Genomic DNA, 19,081 nt, shown 5'->3' on the forward strand with positions numbered 1-19,081 from the left:
AATATTAGCTTTCCTTAAAATTTCATTTTATCAACATACACCTGGTTTAGTCCTTCTCTGCCTAGTTATTCAAACTCTTCACTATTTTTAGGAATAGTAATAGAATCTAGAAGAGAATCTGGTTTTAGGCTTCTTTTTTCTTTCCATACATTTTGTGGCCCATACTCACCCAGCAGAGGCACGGAGGCTTAGGTTCTACGATTTTCTCACCTGTCCCTGAATTTTCTACTTCCTCTCTTACTGCTTCCAACCTTCTTCAGTGCCCAGTGGTAAGTTATGATAGTTTCTGCCTTCAGAGAACTTACAGTTTATCTGGGGATATTAGACAGACAAGAGTTACATATTCCATTCATTCAGCAGCACTGCCTGGATATTCTAATATCCTGTTCAGGGTTCTTAATAGGGACTGGATCTGTGATTCAGTACCTAAGACTGGACCTACCTGTTCACTCACCCGTCCTGTTCATGGGAACCTGAGTAAAGCAGTGGGTCCACAGGCTTGTATCCCAGCGGGAGGGACAGACATATAACCGCAGAATACAAGGCTGCCGCAACAGAAGACATTCAAGGGCAAGTTCAGTTTGGGGCATTATCCATCTGAGGTGCGTATGGGCTTCTCAACCTCAGTATGATTGACATTTGGGGCCAGGTGATCCTTTGTGGTGGGGGACACTGTACGTGTCCCATGTACTGTAGCATGTTTAGTGGCACCCTAGCCAATACACACTAGACGCCAGCACCACCCCACCCAAGTTGTAACAACCAGAAGTGTCTCTGGACATAGCTACATGTCCGTTGGGGAGGAAATAACTCCAGATTGAGAAGCTCTGGTTTAAGGAGTGAAAATACAAAGAGACACATACTGTAGGCAGGTGCCCAGAAGAGAGATTCACGTACAGACAGAAACCTGGGAGCCTCTGGTATGCAGGTGACAGATGACGCGAAGGGTAAGTGCATCACTTAACAGGCACAGGTATAGAACGAGAGGAAGACTGAGAAACGAGCCCCAGGGAATGCTGGCTCCACGGACCAAGAGACACAGGGCGTAGGATAGGCGGGCTGGACAGAGGAGGGAGAGGGAAGTCAGGGAGCAGGAAAGACCGCATGCCCTAGAAACAGGGAGGCAATTTTCAGGAGGCCAATACTGTCGAAAACAACATGTAGGCCCAGGAAAAGATGGGCTGAAAAATACTGGGTTTTGAGAGTCAGGAGACCCTGGGAGACCGTGGGGCAGCACTTATCCGTGGGGTGGTGGGAGCAGAAATGGGCTGACGACAGTTGAGGATCAAATGACACATGACTCAGAGGAGAACTTGGTGGCCTCTTCCAAGTAGCCTGTGCTGTGCCATCATCCCAGATGCCATCAGCACTGACACATGTTGCTCCAGGTTCTCACTAAGAAATAAAAAGCACGCAATTAAGCTGTAACGTGATGCTTCCCATCCTCTAAGAGACATGTTACAATTTCAGCGATATTATGGGCACCTCGGAGAGTATGAAATACATTATTTCCAAGGGAAAGTGATCGGAGAGGTGGAAAGTTAGATTTTTCTTGTGGTTTTTCCCCTTCCTTCCTTCCATTTTTCCTTTTTCCCTTCTGTCTTCCTCCCTTCCTTCCTTCTTCAATGCAAGAGTCTTGACCACATTAATCATCCAATAGGAAAGAGGCAGAGGAGAGGAGGTGCTTGATGTTACAGTGAACAGAGAAAGCATCACCCGAACCACCTGCGTCACGGGATAGATGCTTCTCCTGGGAAATGAGGGAAGGAGGGATGGATAGGGACAGATTTAGACAGAAGCGAGGAATAGGTACAGGAGATCAAGAGGCTGAGGAAACTCAACAGCAACTTCGACCTGTGAAGACACAGCATGGTCTGGCACATGTCAGGAAGACTAGTGACCTTGAACTGGGCCTTCAGTGTGAGTGGAGTGTGAGGAAGGGAGTGAAAGATAAGAGGGAACAGCATGAAGCCACGTGAGGCTCACAAGTTCATACCCACTTCTCCATCCCTAAAGGATCCAGATCGGATTGACTGGGGGGCAAGACTCAGGTAGGAGATTATTGTGATCTTTTGGGGGAAAATAACTTAAATATCTTTTGGCGGTAATGGTGGGTGGCATGTGGAAGGGAGGGGGAGTGGAGGCAGTGCCCTTGAACTCATACAGGGAGGGCGCAGAGCTGCCATGCCTCAGGGAAGCAGGAGAGTAGACAAGCGAGGGTCCCCCACCATTTTCCTCCCATCCCTCTGGAGGTGGGGACCAGCGCAGCCTTGCAAAGGCAGACCAAGCCCAAGGAAGTGGGGGTACTGGGGAGGACCAGGACTAACAGAGCTGTCCATCACTGGCTCTTCACCAATTAAGCAAGAAACTCTATGTGGAATTTCCAATTAATATCGCATAGAGGATTTTAAAAATTTTTTCGCATTACAGGACTATTTTAATAAAGTAACAAGCGTGCAGCCCTGCTCTTACCTCTGCTTCCCACCTGCCACAACAGCTCTGCAGGGCTCAGCTCACACCTCCCTCTTGCTGCTAATTTCCCTCCTGCTGGAGCTTTCCCAGGCTGGGCTCAGTGAGAAGTATGAGGTGGCCTGGCAAGCTGGCCGGCCAAGCTGGAAGAAGCACCGGGAGCCCTGGAGAGCCGGCCAGCCTCGGCCCAGGGCCGGCCCCTGGGGAGAGAGGCCCTGCTGCCGCCTGGTTTCACAGCCACCACTGGGCTGGAGCAGGGAAGTGGGGTGGATTGGCTCTGCTCTCTTGCTGTGATGCTTCTGTCTGATCAGGCTTCTTAGTCAAGCTCTAGCTGAAGAAAGATTCCCCAGCCACTCAGTTAGAAACAACTAAACCTCTAGCCTGTCCCCGCTTTTCAAAAAGCTCTAGAGTTGGCCTGAGTGCTTCTGATGCCAGTGGTAAAGGGATATCACAGGTTCTCCGCGCCTGAGCCATTGAAATAAACACCCCCCACCAAGGTGCTTTTGGTAGTATTTTTGACCCAGTGCATCACTCCTGGTGTTCTGCTAATTTCCTGACTACTAGCTGGAGGGCTTATGAAACAGCGGTTTACCTTTTCTGAGATCAGGGGGAGGGGAGGCAGGAAAGGGATTGCTTGCCCCTGAAAGCAGCCCTGCGGGCCTCCAGATCAGTGATGTTCCCCCCGCAGCTGTGAAGCCTCCTGTGCTCAGAAATTTTCGGGCCAGTGTGCTCTGTGCTCAGCAGTTGGACCTCGGCTCCTCCCAGCTGGCAGGCGCAGGCCTGCAGCCCTCAAGGCTTGCAAGGGCCAAATGCTCCACGGAGGTGTGATTCACCGAGTTCCCAGAGGAAAGAGAGGCAGCCAGCTGGCAAAGGATTACTGAACAGCCAGGCCAAGGAATTCCGTTGCTGTTTGGATGGAGACAAGCAACTAGCTACCTCACTTCTCCTCCTCCCTCGCCAAGGCGTGGAGACGGAGGCGAGCCAGGGCTTGAGGGGTAGAGGGAAGGAACCAGGCTGCCTCACTGACCACCAAGGGTCTGTGGCCCACTCCCCAGGGAGTCAAGGCAAGAAATCACTGCATTTTCATTTGAAGATGATTCTGGTACCCCCAAATGTTTCCCCAAAACACACCTAGATGCATTGCCCAGAGGTATTCTTTCAGTAAGCATCAAACTTGTTAGGCAAGAAAAATAATATTGGCTGACAAACAAACAAGCCCAGTGTGTACGTTACAGATCAAAGATTGTCTAGTCTCCAGAATAGGAGATTTCTCTCCCTTGCACTTGGCTATCTCAGGCTCTCTGGGTGTGTACCAGTTACAAGTCCATTGCACAGCCATTCTTTTTTTTTTTTTTTTTTTGCACAGCCATCCTTAATCCTGTGACACTTAAGAAACTGGCCACTCCTTGAACCCAGGCCCCTGGACATTTCCCATTTGATCCACATCCTACCCAGATGAAGTCATGAACCATCACGGGAAGGATTTCCCCTGAAGTTCATGCAAAGAACGAACCCTGAGGACCCCGTCCAAGCTCCCTCCCCCTCGAGCTTAGATTCATGCATCCCTTGAATTGAGGTAATGAGTAACAGGGTGATCCTTTTTCACCCACTTCTCCCCTACCTGCAGGACAAACAAACAACACTTTTCCCGAGTCCCAAGGCAGTTGGGAGAAGAACAGAATGTTCCATTGACTTTTAAGACAGAAGGTCAAGGAGCATCCTTTCCTGGGGTTGCATTGACCCCAGCTGTCTTCACTTGCTGTGCAGTTTTAGACGATTTAGTATCACTTTCCACTGAAAGGCCGACAGCTTCCAACATGGCGGCCTTCCAGCTTGTTGGAAAGGCGTTCTGAGGCTCTCCTAAATCACGTGGCCTTAACATTCAGCCAAAAGGAAGGTTTTCGAAAATAAGCTGATTTCAATCCCTCCTTGCTGGCCTTGTGCACTAGGATTCCAGCTTCATTCAGGCATAGGGTTTCCCCTTCAAAGAAGAAGCACAGAAGGGGTACAGGGAAGGGGGGTGCTCTGACCCCACCCCCAGCTGGTGTCTTACAAGTGAGTTCTGGCCCCTCCCCCCAGATGGTGATGTTCGCCCAGATCCCAGTTAAGGGCTGAGTCTTCCACATAATCGCCCCCACTCCAGGGAATCCCCAGGTCCCTTGCACTTCTGACTGACTAGCTACAAATTTAGGGGTGCCCATGACACCCTCAGGTCGATAATTCTCTAGAACGAGTCACAACTCAGGTACATGCTATACTTAGGTTTCAAGCTTTATTACAAAGGATGCAACTCAGAAATAGCCAGACAAGGGGATGCATAGCTTGAGGTCTGTGGGGAGATCCTGAAAGCAGAGCTTCTGTGCCCCCCGCCATGTGGAGTCAGGGCCCGTCCCCTGCTGGGCACACCAGTGTGGCCCCTGTGGAGAAGCTCCACTGAGCCTCAGTGCCCAGAGGTTTCAACAGGGTTTCGTCATGGAAGCATAATTGATAAAACCACTGACCGTGGGATTAAATGCAGTCTCCAGCCCCCATGCCCTCCGCAGAAGCCAGGCTGGCTCAAAGTCACAGCCCTCTAATCACATGGTTGGTTCCTCTGTTGACCAGCTCCCAGCCCTGAAGTCATCTTGGAGCCACCAAGACTCACCTTGTGAACATAAACTCAGGTGTGACCCCAGGGACTCGTGCATAACAGAAGTACTGCTATCACTGAGGAAATTCCAAGGGCTTAGGTCTCCCCAAATTCTACTTTATTTATTTTATTTTATTTTATATTTTATTTTACTTTTTTGGGACTTCGTTGCTGCACATGGGCTGTCTCTAGTTGTGAAGAGACGGGGATAACTCTTCGTTGTGGTGCTTGGGCTTCTCAGTATAGGGGCTTCTCAGTGTAGTGGCTTCTCTTGTTTCGAAGCACAGGCTCTAGGTGCTCAGGCTTCAGTAGTTGTGGCTCGAGGGCTCTAGAGCACAGGCTCAGTAGTTGTGGTGCATGGGCTTAGTTGTTGCGCAGCATGTGGGATCTTCCTGGACCAGGGCTCGAACTCGTGTCCCCTACATTGGCAGACAGATTCTTAACCACCACGCCACCAGGAAAGTCCCCCAAGTTCTTTATTATACAACAGAGTATAAGGGAAATGCCTGGAAAGAAAGCTATGAGGTCCTGGCTTACTGGAGAACAGCTGGCCCCGGCCGGCATGGGGACAGAGTACCTCCTCCACTAGCTGGACATCATCCTTTGAGCACCAGTGGTTTCATCTGCAAACATGGCTTAGTTATTTATGTCTACCCCAGTTATCGTGAGAAGGCTTCAGATGGTGGATAGACAATGCCTGGCATTTCTAACCAGCCAACCACCATTCAATGCACATGTTTATCTTTGTTGTTATTTCTTTTCCCTCACCCGGGCAATGATTCCACATGACTGAAGTGCAGAAACAGGAGCCCCACAATAGGCAGGAAAATGGAGGTCCCCGGAGCCAGGGGGTCTTCCCAAGGGATGCATTATGCCCTTACTCGCCAGCCAGCCTGCCTGCTTGTCAACTCTTGACTCACAGAGCAGACAGACGTGTGCATCTGGGTCAGGGTTCTCAGAGGTGAGACCAAAACACTAAAAACATATTTCCATCTAGACCGACCCCAGAAGAATCAACAAGTCCAAAGAAGCAAATACTGAAGCTGGTATTTTACCCAAACATCCGAGGTATAATAGGTTCCTGATAAACAAGAGTGGGAGACTTTAGATCTTTTAACTCTGGAAAAGCAAAAGAGTATGACTATTATTTATTTATTTACAACAAGTCCCCCACATACGAATGAGTTCCATTGCAAGAGCGCATTTGTAAGTTCAATTTGTTCATAAGTCCAAAAAAGTTAGCCTAGGTACCCAACTAACCCAGTCAGCTGTATACTGCTGCTTTTACACTTGCTTCTGGACATCCTGGTCTTGAAATAAAGATACTGCACTACAGTACTCTACACAGTACTGTACAGTGAGGTGCACAGAAGCACAACTGCTTGTAGAGGATGCACGCACGTGACAGTGTGCTTCAGACACGTGAATGAACTTAACGGGATTGGATGTGGGAATGCACATTAGCAGCCCTGAAAGTCTGAAACTTGAAGGTTCATATATAGGGGACTTCCTGTATTTTATTTATTTATTTCTATTTATTTACTTATTTATTTGGCCATGCCACGAGGCTTGGGGGATCTTAGTTCCCTGACTAAGGACTGCACCCAGGCCCGTGGCAGTGAATGCGCCAAGTTCCAACCACTGGACAGCCAGGGGCTTCCCCAAGTAGGACTTTTTAAAAAGACATTTTATTATTACTTATACACACACACACACACACACACACACACAAATACATTTGCGCAATTCAGGCCCAGCCTGCTGCCCTTTCCATCTCTGCCCTCCCCCATAGCAGGGCTGCAGGATCCATTACTTCTGGTCCTGACACAAGATCAGAGCTCAGAGGCAATGCCGCCAGAGCACTCTTCCAACTTCATCCTCAGCTATTTCATCGAAGCAGTTTTGAAAGCAGATGATCATTTCTTCACACTTATTTTATTGTTAATTTTGTTCTTTGGATGCTTCAAGTATTTAGAATTTAAGATAAATTATCTTCTACAGAATACCAGAATTTGACCCAGTGGTAAGTCTGGTGATTAGAAACATATCCCAGTTCTGTACAAAGGCAACCACTCTTCATATTTTGGGGTATCTACTCCCAGGGGTTTTGGTGCTGCTTTTCTTTATTTCAAATAACATTTGTTTTCTTATTATAAAATGAATAGATATTCTTTGTGGAAAATAGAAAAAAAAATCTGAGGAAAAAAAAAAAGTCAACTGTCATTCAACCACCCAGAAATAACTGCTAACTTTTTGTGTTCTAATTCTGGGCCTTTCTTATACAGGTAACATTTAATGATGAGCATTTTTCCGTGTCATTAAAAATTCTATTTAAAAAAGACCAGTGATTGGGGGCGGGGGGGAGGGGGCAGGTCAGGAGCTCTGACTATTGCTTCTGTGATCAGGTCCTCCTACCTCTTTGCTGCAGACTGGCCACGCCCTTTCTTTCTTTGAGCTCGGGTATCTGTAATCACAATTTTCACATGCAGCAGAAGATACAGACAAAAGCTGCTATGTGCCTGGTGGCTACAGGAAAAACGGGTGATAAACAGGTAAGAATGAGGCACACTCGTTAAAGGTGGCGTCACAGGAGTACAGGCTCTGGCACTGAGACCCCGTCAAGCTCTCCAGCTGCTACAGCAGTTCAGTTCCTGAGCTCCCAAACAAGAGCGAACAGATGATAAAGGAACGTACACTACAGGCTGCGGAGGACGAGACGGGTAATCCGTGCCTGTCCACATATCCCAGATCCTACAGCATGCACAGCTGGAAAATGCTCACGGAGGTTCCCGTGTAAATTGCCAATCAGAACTTCGGCTCACCCAGGCAGGCCACGTGCGCATGTGCAAAACCACAAGGGGAAAGCTGATTTGCTGTGCAGGTGTTGGCTGCGGAAGCATCAGCAGGAAAGGCTGGTGTTGCGCTGCCGGCAAAGGAGCCCATCATCTCAGAAGCTGGAAACAGCTTCATTTCTTGCCCACGCTGCCTGCTTTCCGGTCACTCTCCTGGGTACCACTTCCACACACTTCCACAGGCCCCGGCAGGGCAGGTCTCTGCCCCTGGGTGTGGCTGTGGTAGAGGGAAGCGGGTGTGAGAACCTGGTGGCTGAGGTTCCGCGGAAAAGCAGACTGCCCGAGGGTACTGAAATGTAAGCCACCAAGGACAGCATCATGGATGCTCCCCCCTACCCCCGCCCCCGCCACGTCGCCCTCCTGCTGGAGCTTTACATCTCACTGCAGAGGACCAGAGGGGCCGATGAGACCCAGGGGAGGGAGGCCCGGGGGTGTGCACTTTTGGCACGGGGTGGGGGGCTTTTATCCTGGAGACGCTTTGAGATGGCCTGAACCACAGCCAGACTTTAACAAGACCTGCTGATAGGTTCTGCAGAGGTCGTGCCCATCCACACCCTTACCCACGTTCCAGCCTGCATGCCGTGCCTCACTGTGCATTTCAGCGTCGCCATCTCCCACCCCGTGCCTCCCCACCCCCCGCCCCTTCCATGACCCCCACGCCACCCACTGCTTTCTTTACTTGGAATCAGGCACAGCATCTGATGTTAACCCCGCGGTGACCAACAGCTGCCTCAAAGTGGCCCTTGGTGCCACGTGCTAACCCGCAGGGGCTGTTGCTTGAATGCTCAGCTTGCTTCATTGCACTCCACACTGGGCAGCAGATCAGACAAGCAGGGGCCCCGGGACTCCCAGAGTCAGGACCGTGTTTACTGACTACTTAACTACCGATATGTCCAAAAAATGACAAATGATAATCCCTGTCTTAAGGACCTCACAGTTCAGAAGGAAAGGAAGAAAAAACATGCAATAATTCCAAGAGACGATGAGCTGCATCATGAGAGCAGAGGCCTAGGGTGCTAAGGAGGGGTCCCTTTCCCCGCCGAAGGGTACAAGGTCCCAGGGAGAGCTACTGGAGGAAGCTGGGTGCTCAAGGGCCCGGAGCAGGTGAGGCTTGAGGAAAAAGGGTTTCAGGGTTTCAGGGGACGATGCGGAGGCCTGGAGAAGGGGACTGAGGCTTTGTAAGGTGGGGCTGGCTGTGACTTCATCTCCGCTCCCAATCACAGCTGCAGTTGGGGGTCAGGTGGCCTGGGATGACCCTATCCACCCAGACAGGGGGGCTCCAGGAATGGGTGGGCTCCAGCCTGTTCAGAGAGGGGCTTGACCCACCAACCAGAGGGGCGTGTGGGGCACTTCACCGTATGGCGACAGCATCACCAGTGCTATTTGTGTCTCTGTCCTTCGTGTGTGGAACCAGGTGAGGGAAGAGGTTTCCTTTCACCCAAAGATCAGCTTGGGGTGGTGGGACCCTGGAGTTGCAGCAAGGCCACCAGTGTCCAACAAGCCTCAGTTATGGCATGCTGGGGCCCCCAGCCTCAGAGAGGTCTATGCAGCATCAGGGGACAGAGACCCATCCCAGGTGGCCAGATTGGTGGTACCAGTGATGGTAAGGGACCTATGGTAAGGAAGTATCCTCCCTCGGAAAGTCTGGTTCTGAGAGCTTCAGTGTTGCTGGGAAGGATGTTAGCACGCTTTCTCTCCATCTTTATTTTCACGCATCTTTCCAGCAGACTGGCTCTGATGGCTGGGCAAAGACAGTGGCTCCCAGGGTGTAGGAATGGCTCAGCCAGGTTAGAAGTTGTGTTCCTCTTAGCCAAGGGTGGGGGATGGAATCATTGAATGAAGGCTGTCGGAAACCCTCCCCAGGCACAGGCTAGGTGGGGATGGAGCCCACTAGAAACTCAGGCTGCAAGCTGGTCCCTCAGAAGTAGGGTGCTCTCTGGAAACGAGAACCCCAGCTCCTTCTACCTGGTCCTGATGGGGCGGTTATGAGAATTGCTTCATCCATGGGGGTAAGGGATAGTGCCATGAAGGGGTCCTATCTGATATTTCTTAGTATGTTTCCATCCTTCAGTTCACCATAGCTTTACTCCCTCCAATCACAGGGCTCTGAGTTGCAGTGTTGACTTAGAAACCTTACAACACCATTGAAGTTTGGCTGCATTTCTTTGTGTTTTCAGAGTTCCCGGCTATGTGGGTTTCAGCAAAGTCGAGTGATAACTACTGCATTCACAGACTCTACAACAAACCCGACACTTTATTTTTTATCTCGAATCTGCACTATAACCCTATTATTCTCATCACCATTTTAACAATGAAGAAAGAGAGAGAGAGGTGAAGTTCCCTACCTGAGATCGCTCAGCCAGCAAGTGTCAGAACCGCGATTTCAACGCTCATCTCCAGGCTCCCTGTTTGGGGAATCCAGATGCGGTGACAGAGGAGCATGGCGACAGTCACGCTGTCTGAGTTTAGAGGCAGGGAGTGTGTCAGTCTACCCAGCGGTGGGCTTTTATGGTCCCCACCCACTTCTGTTAGTTGTGGGACCTTTGGCACGTGGACATCACTGTGCCTCGGTGTCCTCACCTGTGAAACAAGATGACACAGGACTGAGCTCTCGGAGTCAGTGAGAACAAGGTAAACTGAGTCCTGTATGATACTGGTGGCACCAGGCAAACAGTGCATGTTAATATTCCAGACGTCAGGGAAGGGTTCCAAGGATGTAAGTGAAGGTTGGGATGGGCAGGTGTTGTTTCAGAAGACGAAGAGGTGGTGGAGGAAGGTATAGGAATTGGTGTGAGATGGGAAAGTGGACCCCGCAGGTGGGGACAGGAAACAGACGAGTCTGGCCAGAGAAGAGAGGAGATTGGCAAGAGGAAAGACTCAAGGCTGACACGAGATGAAGGAACTTGGGCTTGGTCTTGAGGATCAGAACTGAAGGGAGACAGCAGGTAAGCTGGGGGGTGTGCTTTGGGAGACCATTTAGAAGGAGAGGGTGGAGGCAGAGCAAGCCAGTGGTACCCAGTCTAGAAGTCATCGCTTTGGGAATGAAGAAGCCACATATACAATGAGAACAGACTGGCCTTAGGGACTTTAGGGTCCAAAGGCAGGGTTTGTTGCACCACGATGGCAAGAGAAAAATTCCTGATTCTCTGCTGCCATCTCTAGCCTCCCATGCCAATGAGAGAAAAGGCGGGGTGTATTTCCAGAACATTCAGCCATCAGACACAATTTCTAAAACCTGACAGCCACTTTTCTCCCTCCCTTCACACTCCCCTCATCACACATTCGGAGAACTCCCTCGGGGCACAGCCAACCTGGAGGGCATTTAGTGGTGGCTTCTTAGGGGGCAAAACTGAAATGTCTCAGCCCCTACATCCTGTGCTGCTACTGCCACCCTGTGGTGAAATTAGGAATTACACCAATTCCTCCTCCCCAGTTCAGAGCCACCAAGTTGATCTCCATTTCTACCTCTGCCCTCTGGCTGATGGAAAAAGAACAGGTGGACCCAAAGCAAAGGAAATGTTTCGCTGTTGGAAAGTGTAATGTAAGGGTTGAACATTAAGTAAAAAAAGTGTCTTTGGAAATGGGGGTCAGTTCAAACTTGCTTGAGATTCTAAATTTTAGAATCAATATGAAACATTTCATATGAAATAGATGATCAACAAGGACCTACTGTATATAGTACATGGAATTATACTCAATATTTTGCAATAACTTATAAGGGAAAAGACTCTCACAAAGAATCTGAAATATATATATATATCTGAATCACTTTGCTCTACACCTGAAACTAACACAACATTGTAAATCAACTATACTTCAATTAAAAAAAATAAATTGAAAAAAAACTTATTAGGGACATATCTTTCTTGCTGCTTCTGTGGCTTCCCTTCATCAGAACCTTTTACTGAGTATAAGCAGGAGGGCTCCCCTGGGCTGCCTGAGATGGAGAGGCAGGTGTGAGGTGGCAATAGCCTCACTGCTGACCACACCTGTGTACAATCTGGATAGACCCATCCAGTCACATGGACCACGACAGCTCTCAGCCTCTCTGTTGACTCTGTTTGTCCACATCCCTGGAGTAATCAAATCCAGCATTTCCTAGAGTGTCCTCATGTATTTACTATTTCCTTTCTCTTTTTAGAGCTGTGGTTCCCTTTTTTGGACGGCACAAACAGGACGTCCTCGATCAGCGCCTCCATGAAACGGAGTGTGAGCAGATTTGCAATGAACCACGAGTTAGAACAGGATGAGGATGATCTTTGGAATCACAGCTACAAGTTTAAGTTGCACCCCTGTAGGAGCAAGTGATTCTGTGTGAGGTATTTAACCTCCTGTGAGCCTCTGTTTCCTCATCTGTAATATGGGGATGCTCTCTATTCAGCAGAGGTGTTGTAAGGATCAAACAAGGTGTGTTTTCTCTCTAGTCCACTCACCCCAGACCATTTAACAAGGTCCTCTTCCCCTGATTACCCGGACTGTTTAAACTAATGGGCTGTGATCTCTCTATTCATGTCCAGGTAATCTTTTCCAACATGGATGGAAGTGAAACCTGTACAACCTGAAGCAGGTGGCAACTCTGCCCTCCAAAAGGAAAGGACAGGTGCAGGTCATGGTGACAATCAAGGTCATGATGATGACCATGGGTGCCCTAGAGGAATCCTAAGGATGAGGAAATTAAAGAATTTGAAGAGCAGAAAGTAAGACAGATTAAGGCGAGTGCCCAAGGCTCCCTACCTGGTCTTATGGAGCTAGACCAGGTGCTCAGCCAGGAAAAGGGCAGGGCTCACGCATCTGCCAGTTCCCTGGGCTGCCTCCCCAGAGACAGTAGAACAGGGGGGCGGGTTACAGACTCAGAGGGAGGAGGGTGTCTTGAATTGAGCCTGGACATGCAGGGTGAGCTGGATCCATGGGTGAGGGGCAGGTTGCATTTCCAGGTGAGGGGGAGCGGCAAGGGCCAGTGGGAGGAAATGAGAGCAGACAGAACAAGGTCATGGGCAGTCTGGATGAGATGGGAGCTGCCAGACACAGGGCGCTGGGGAAGGGAGCCTGTGGTGGGGTTGGCACCAGGATGACGAGCTTTCCTGGGGCCGTGCTGAGGGTGAGGAGACATCTTGTGCAAACAACCAGGAGGCCAGGGAGTCGGAGCGCCTGTGCTTGGGCATCTCATACTTGGCGTTCATCTCTGATGGCCTTGTTCATTTCTCAAAAGAGAAATGATTTACTCACAGGTGAAAGGAAGAAGAAAGATAGAAAAGAAACATAGTAGACTGTCCCAGGCAGGCTCCCCACCTTCAGGACAAAGGTCAGCCCCTTGATGGTTAACAATCTGTGATTCTTTGACTTTATACCCTTCTTAGAGTTGTCTGGGCAGCTGAGGAAACATTTTCCTGCCACTAAGAATGACTCAGTATTATGTAACAACCTAAATGGGAAAAGAATTTGAAAAAGAATAGATACATGTGTAGTGTAACGGAATCACTTTGCTGTACACCTGAAACTAACACAGCATTGTTAATCAACTATACTCCAATATGAAATTAAAAGTTAAAAAAAAAAAGAATGACTCAGACTTGCAGCTGTTGTGGGCTTTTTTGTCACTAACTTCAGTTTTATCACTCAAGGGGAATTCTGTCAAGGGAGTCAGTGAGGGCCATGACTTAGAACCAATGAAGTAGAGACCTTCTTTCTTGAGAAAAAAAAAGGCTGCTTTGATGCACTAAAAAGCAGAGCGCGCCCAGTGAGAAACGGTGGTCACATATCGCCCCCTGGTGTCCATTGCATTTATCGCACGTCGGCTGCCTCCAAAGGCCTGGAAGGGCGGCAGGACAGCTAGGCTCACCTTACCTAATAAAACTCCTTCCCTGGTCTTCTGGGTTTCTTACAAGTGTTCCTCCCAACAGTCAATGATGACGGCCAGTTTCGGTGTTTACCATCTTATGTGCATACTTGTGGGTTGCACAGTTAGAGGTAAAAAATCACAGAAAAAGTGTAGAAGTCTGGTCTCCTTGACGTATGCCCCTTAGCCCCGCGGCCCACCTGAGAGGTGGTCTGTATGATGATTAAAAAGCATGGGCTTATGTCAGTCAGCACGAAGGGGTCAACCTTAAAACCATGTGGAATTAGTACCAAGCAAATGAAATACCAATAAGAGGCAAAATTATGATGGGTCAGAAATTGACAGCTTTGCAGAGCAAGTCAATCTGCAAAGAAGCGAATTGAATAAAAGGGCAGAGAGAAGCCCGGTGAGACACTAGAGAGAAGATGAGAAATACCAGATGGCTTTTTCTTTTCCACTGGACCTGGAGTTACTCCTTACATGTAGGTTTCATAAGTTTTCTAGTATGTTTGCAATAAAGGTATTTTGAGGAAAAAAAATATGCGATTTACGGACAGATTGGGATTCAAATGTTGGTGCTGCTGAGACAGGTTGGGACCGGGGAACTGGGACCTTTACTGCAGTCCTTGCACCTGGACAAAAGTCTCCTCAAGCAACAGAATACAAAGAAACTATAAGGGACTAAAAATAACTGCACATGTGCAGGTGGAATCAATGAAGCACAGTAAGATACAAAAAAGCCAAAACCCAACTGCGACTTCTGAGGTGCGGGGAACAAAAGCGGGGTCCTGCATGTGATCCCTGCACAGAGCACCACCAGGGGGGTGGGCAGACCACACAAGCCACCCCTCTATCCCCACCCATGGATCTGCCCCCACCCTCACCCCATTTAAGGGGCCAGTTCACCGCCCCCTCCAGATTGAGCAAGGGCACCTGTTACTTGTTTTTGCTCCCTCAGTGCTGCAGCAGGAGTCCCAGTAAAGCCTTGCTTGGAATTCTCCTCTGACCTCTTATCAATTTCTATTGATTAAAAAGTCCTGGGACTTCCCTGGCTGTCCAGGGGTTAAGACTCCACACTTCCACGGCAGGGGGCATGGGTTTGATCCCTGGTCGGGGAACTAAGATCCTACATGCTGCGTGGCATGGCAGTCCAAGAAGCTGGGTTGGTAACACTGCCATGGAGTAGCTGCGTGACCCAGAGAGTGGCAAGTCACGTAATCTCACTGCTTCTTCTTTATTCAGCCCACTGAGTTCTGCGCTCCACGCACCACTTTGCTAGGAAGTGGGAGTTAAAAAGGAAACGCACCCTAAACTCCAGGAGCTCGTGGCTGGCAGAGCACATAGGTAACAGGAGGACACCATAAGCTTCAGGGCAGGCTGGTCTTGGGGACACTTCATCGGAGGACTGAAGACTGCTACCTGTCTCATTAAATGAGATAACACGGGTGAAGCATTTAGTGTGGTGTCTGGCACACAAGGAGCAATAAGGGATAGTTATTACGGTTCCAAAGGGACCTTATCCGTTGTGGGCAGTGGTAGGTGTGGGGACAGGGTGGAGGTGGTATTGTCTAGACCAGCACCATCCAATCAAAATAGACTGAGAACCACCAACATAGTTTCAAATTTTCTGGTAGCCATGGGAAAAAAAAATTATTTAAAAGTGAAATTAGTTTTATCATAATTTTTTTAAAATTTATTTTTGGCTGCGTTGGGTCTTTGATGCCGTGCATGGGCTTTCTCTAGTTGCCACGAGCAGGGGCTACTCTTCATTGCAGTGCACAGGCTTCTCATTGAGATGGCTTGTCTTGTTGCTGAGCTTTAGGCATGTGGGCTTCAGTAGTTGTGGCACTCGGGCTCAGTAGTTGTGGCTCACGGGCCCTAGAGAGCGGGCTCAGTAGTTGTGGTGCACGGGCTTAGTTGCTCCATGGCATGTGGGAACTTTCAGGACCAGGGCTCGAACCCTGTATTGACAGGCAGATTCTTAACCACTGCACCACCAGGGAAGCCCCTATCATAATTTTATTTAACCTTATATACCCAAAATATTGTCAATTCAACATGTCATCAATGTCAAAAATTATTATTGAGATCTTTTACCTTTTTTCTGTTCGAACTGAGTCTTCATGATCCAGCATCTGTGCTATACTTGCAGCACATCTCAGTTTGGGCGTCACCGCTCACATGCTCCATGGCTATCATGGCCCATGGCTACCATGTTGGGCAGAAGGCATGAGTGGGCCCTGGAGGGCTACGTAGGCGCAGAAGGGGACAAGACGCTGACTTATAACCCTGTGGTTGCGCTGGAGGTGCTTCCTATGGTGGTCGCTGCCTGTTTGGCTGTAGGAGACAGGAAATCAGTGTTTGTTGAAGGGTCCCTCAATGATCATTCTAGTTAGAATCCCCTGGGCTGCTTACTGCTTGAACAGAAAACATCCTGGGCCCCTCCCATCCAAATTGCTGGCCACTAGGAATCTACATTTTTTATAGGTTCCGCAAATGATTTGGGGGTCCAGACTCTCCTTTCCAGTGCAGAGAATGCACTGCTTTGGAGCATAAGATGATATGTCCTCCTTTTTCCCCACGCTTCTCCTTTTGGATTACTTGTCTGGAACAGGGTGGAGGTGGTTGTTATGGTCCATAATTTTGGCCGTGACTTGTTTGCCTGTGTCCTTATTCCTTCTTGGATTCCCTTCACCTGGAGTTTAAAGTTGGCTGTGTTCAGTCACCTCCTTCAACATCAAACATTCTCTCCAGCCTGTGGACTTGGTGCAGGCATATGCAGTGAATTTCCCACAGTACCTGAGCAGGCAACGCTTACTTCCAGTGGAACACCCAGCCGTGTCCACCAAGATCCCCATCCTGTACCCTGGAATGTTCCCTCACCTGCCCTGACTTCCCCAGCCGGAGGAGCCAGAGGTAGGAATTTATAGGTATCTAGTCCCCTCTCTGATTTCTCTCTCCCCTCCATAGAACTTCCTTCCATAACAGCTTCTGTGTACGGAGGCAGAAGGGCAAAAGATAAGACGGTGCTATGAAGACAAAGCTGATAGAAATCAAGCCATTTCATATTTTAAAAATAGTAGCTCCACATTCAGGGTGTCATGTGCCTTGGATGTTATATGTTAAGCTATTTGCTCTGCAAATGACTCCATGTGTCTTCCAACACCCTAAGAGATAGTTACTAGATCCATTTTACAGATGAGGAGAGTGAACCTCAGAGAGGTTTGGTGATTTGCTTAAGATCACACAGCAAGTATGCAGTGGAAAGAGTGTCAGAGCCTACAAAGACAGGAGAGAAAAAAGCAGGGAGCTGAGTCATGAAACTGGGGTCCTATTCCACCCCCTTTGAAATCAGCAACTATGTAGCTTATCTTTTACTTTTTCTGAACTTGTTTCTTTCCATGAAAATGTGATAGTCAAGCTTGACCGTAGGTGATAGGTAGACTTGATCATCTCTTTTCTGAATATTCATTTATCCACTTGTCCTAGGTCAGGTTTCCTGGAAAACAGATGCCAAAACCCTGAGCTTTTTGTGAAAAAAAAAAAAAAAATTTATTAGGGAGTGCTCTTGAACAAAATCTGTGAAGGATGGAGAAACAGGATTGGGCAGAGGGAGAAGCTGAACTGCAACATAGTTTCAGCAGAGGCCTCCTAGGAGCTCTGGAGCTGGGATGGCCCTGAGAAGTGTTCTGATTGAAGGAAGGGAGCCAGGTCTTGTGTCCTCAGCAAGATTAGTTGTCAGATGCAGGCTGCCTCCAGGAAGAGGCATCACCTGGGGAGAAGAAAGTTCCTACGGTTGGGGGAAATTCAGGAAAGGACTCCTCTATGAGCCATCACGACCTACCCAACACGTCCAGCGGCTGAGGGAATGCCTGCCAGCAACTAGGAGGGGGATCTTGACAGCACACCACAGCCTCTCCCACTGTCCTTCCTTCGTGCCATTCAGATTCATTCACTTCATCTAGTGAGTTCAGTCCCACGTCAAAACAGATGCTCCAGAACTGTGGTTGGTCCCCTTCCCTGCGGAAACTAACAAGAGGAATATAGCCTGTGGAAGGAACTGCATACCCCACCCCAACAGTCTACAGGCTGCGAGGTGTACTCATCCTCCTCTTCCTCTATCACCTGCTCTAGATGCCCCTCACCCTTAGCTAGCACCTCTGCTGGTCTTGGAGCTTACTGGTCAGTGGCTCAGACCCTCATCCCTGAGGAATCTGAGCCCTCGGTACCATGACAGTCTGCAGCCATGGCTGCTTATCTGTTTCTTGTCAAATTTGGGCTGAGAGGTGGCTCACTGGATCACATGGAGCCAAATCTTTCTTTCTCTCATTGCGTAACAGCAACCATACCTCCTTCTGAAGATCAGGGTCAATAACACCTGCAAGTCTGGTGACTCCTTTCTGGATTGATGGACTCCTGACACAAGGAGCCTAAAGTTATCAGGCTTCGGACAGAGCTCAAAGTTGAATGGGGTCCTTCCAATGTTCCCTGTGAGTCTCCTCTGGGAATCAGAACTTCCGGTTATGTAGAACCTAGAGTTTCAGGAATGAAAAGCACGGTTTTCCTAAGTGGAACTTTGGGAATCATGGTAAGCGAGACAATGCCTATTTCAGTCTCCTGGTTCTTGGAATCTGTATTCTACTTGTCAGGGTCAGAACATCATATATGATTTAGTGTGTGCACTAAAGGCATCATCTTCAAGGTAGTGCTAAGGCTGATCTTTCCATTGCTCTGTCAGGCTGGCAGCTTCTGGTGGTATGATGTCATAGGACCATAGGTCCTGTGACCTCCTGATACAGCTCCTTTGTCACACCTGTTTGGTTCAAAGCAATGCTATATGGAATCCCATACTGGTGGGTCAAATACTCTGCAAGCCTTTGGATAAGACCCTGCAAGCAAGAAAAACCAACCTGTACCCAGAATATCTACTTACCCAGTCAAAATCTCTCTCTAGCCCTTCAAGGATGGAGATGGTCTAGTATGATCAACTTGCCACCAAGTAGGCATTTGAGAAATGGTGCCATATGGGGTAGCTCAGCACTGGTGCCTATTGTGAGCAGATTGTAAGTATGGCAGCAGCAGTAGCTAATCAGCCCTAGTGGGTGGGAACCTGGCTGTGGGACCCACGCACGAGCTCCTTCTGAATACACTGGTCATGAACTTGTTGCACCAGATGTGAGGTGGCCAGTGGCAGAAGCTGGCTGCTGTCAAGTCTTATGGTTGTTCTGACTACCTAGTTGTCTACTGACTCTTCAGTGGTGGCTGCTTTGTGGCAGGTATTAAAATGTGATACAA

Source organism: Hippopotamus amphibius, chromosome 4 (assembly GCF_030028045.1).
Source record: "Hippopotamus amphibius kiboko isolate mHipAmp2 chromosome 4, mHipAmp2.hap2, whole genome shotgun sequence".
Lineage (NCBI taxonomy): Eukaryota > Metazoa > Chordata > Mammalia > Artiodactyla > Hippopotamidae > Hippopotamus > Hippopotamus amphibius.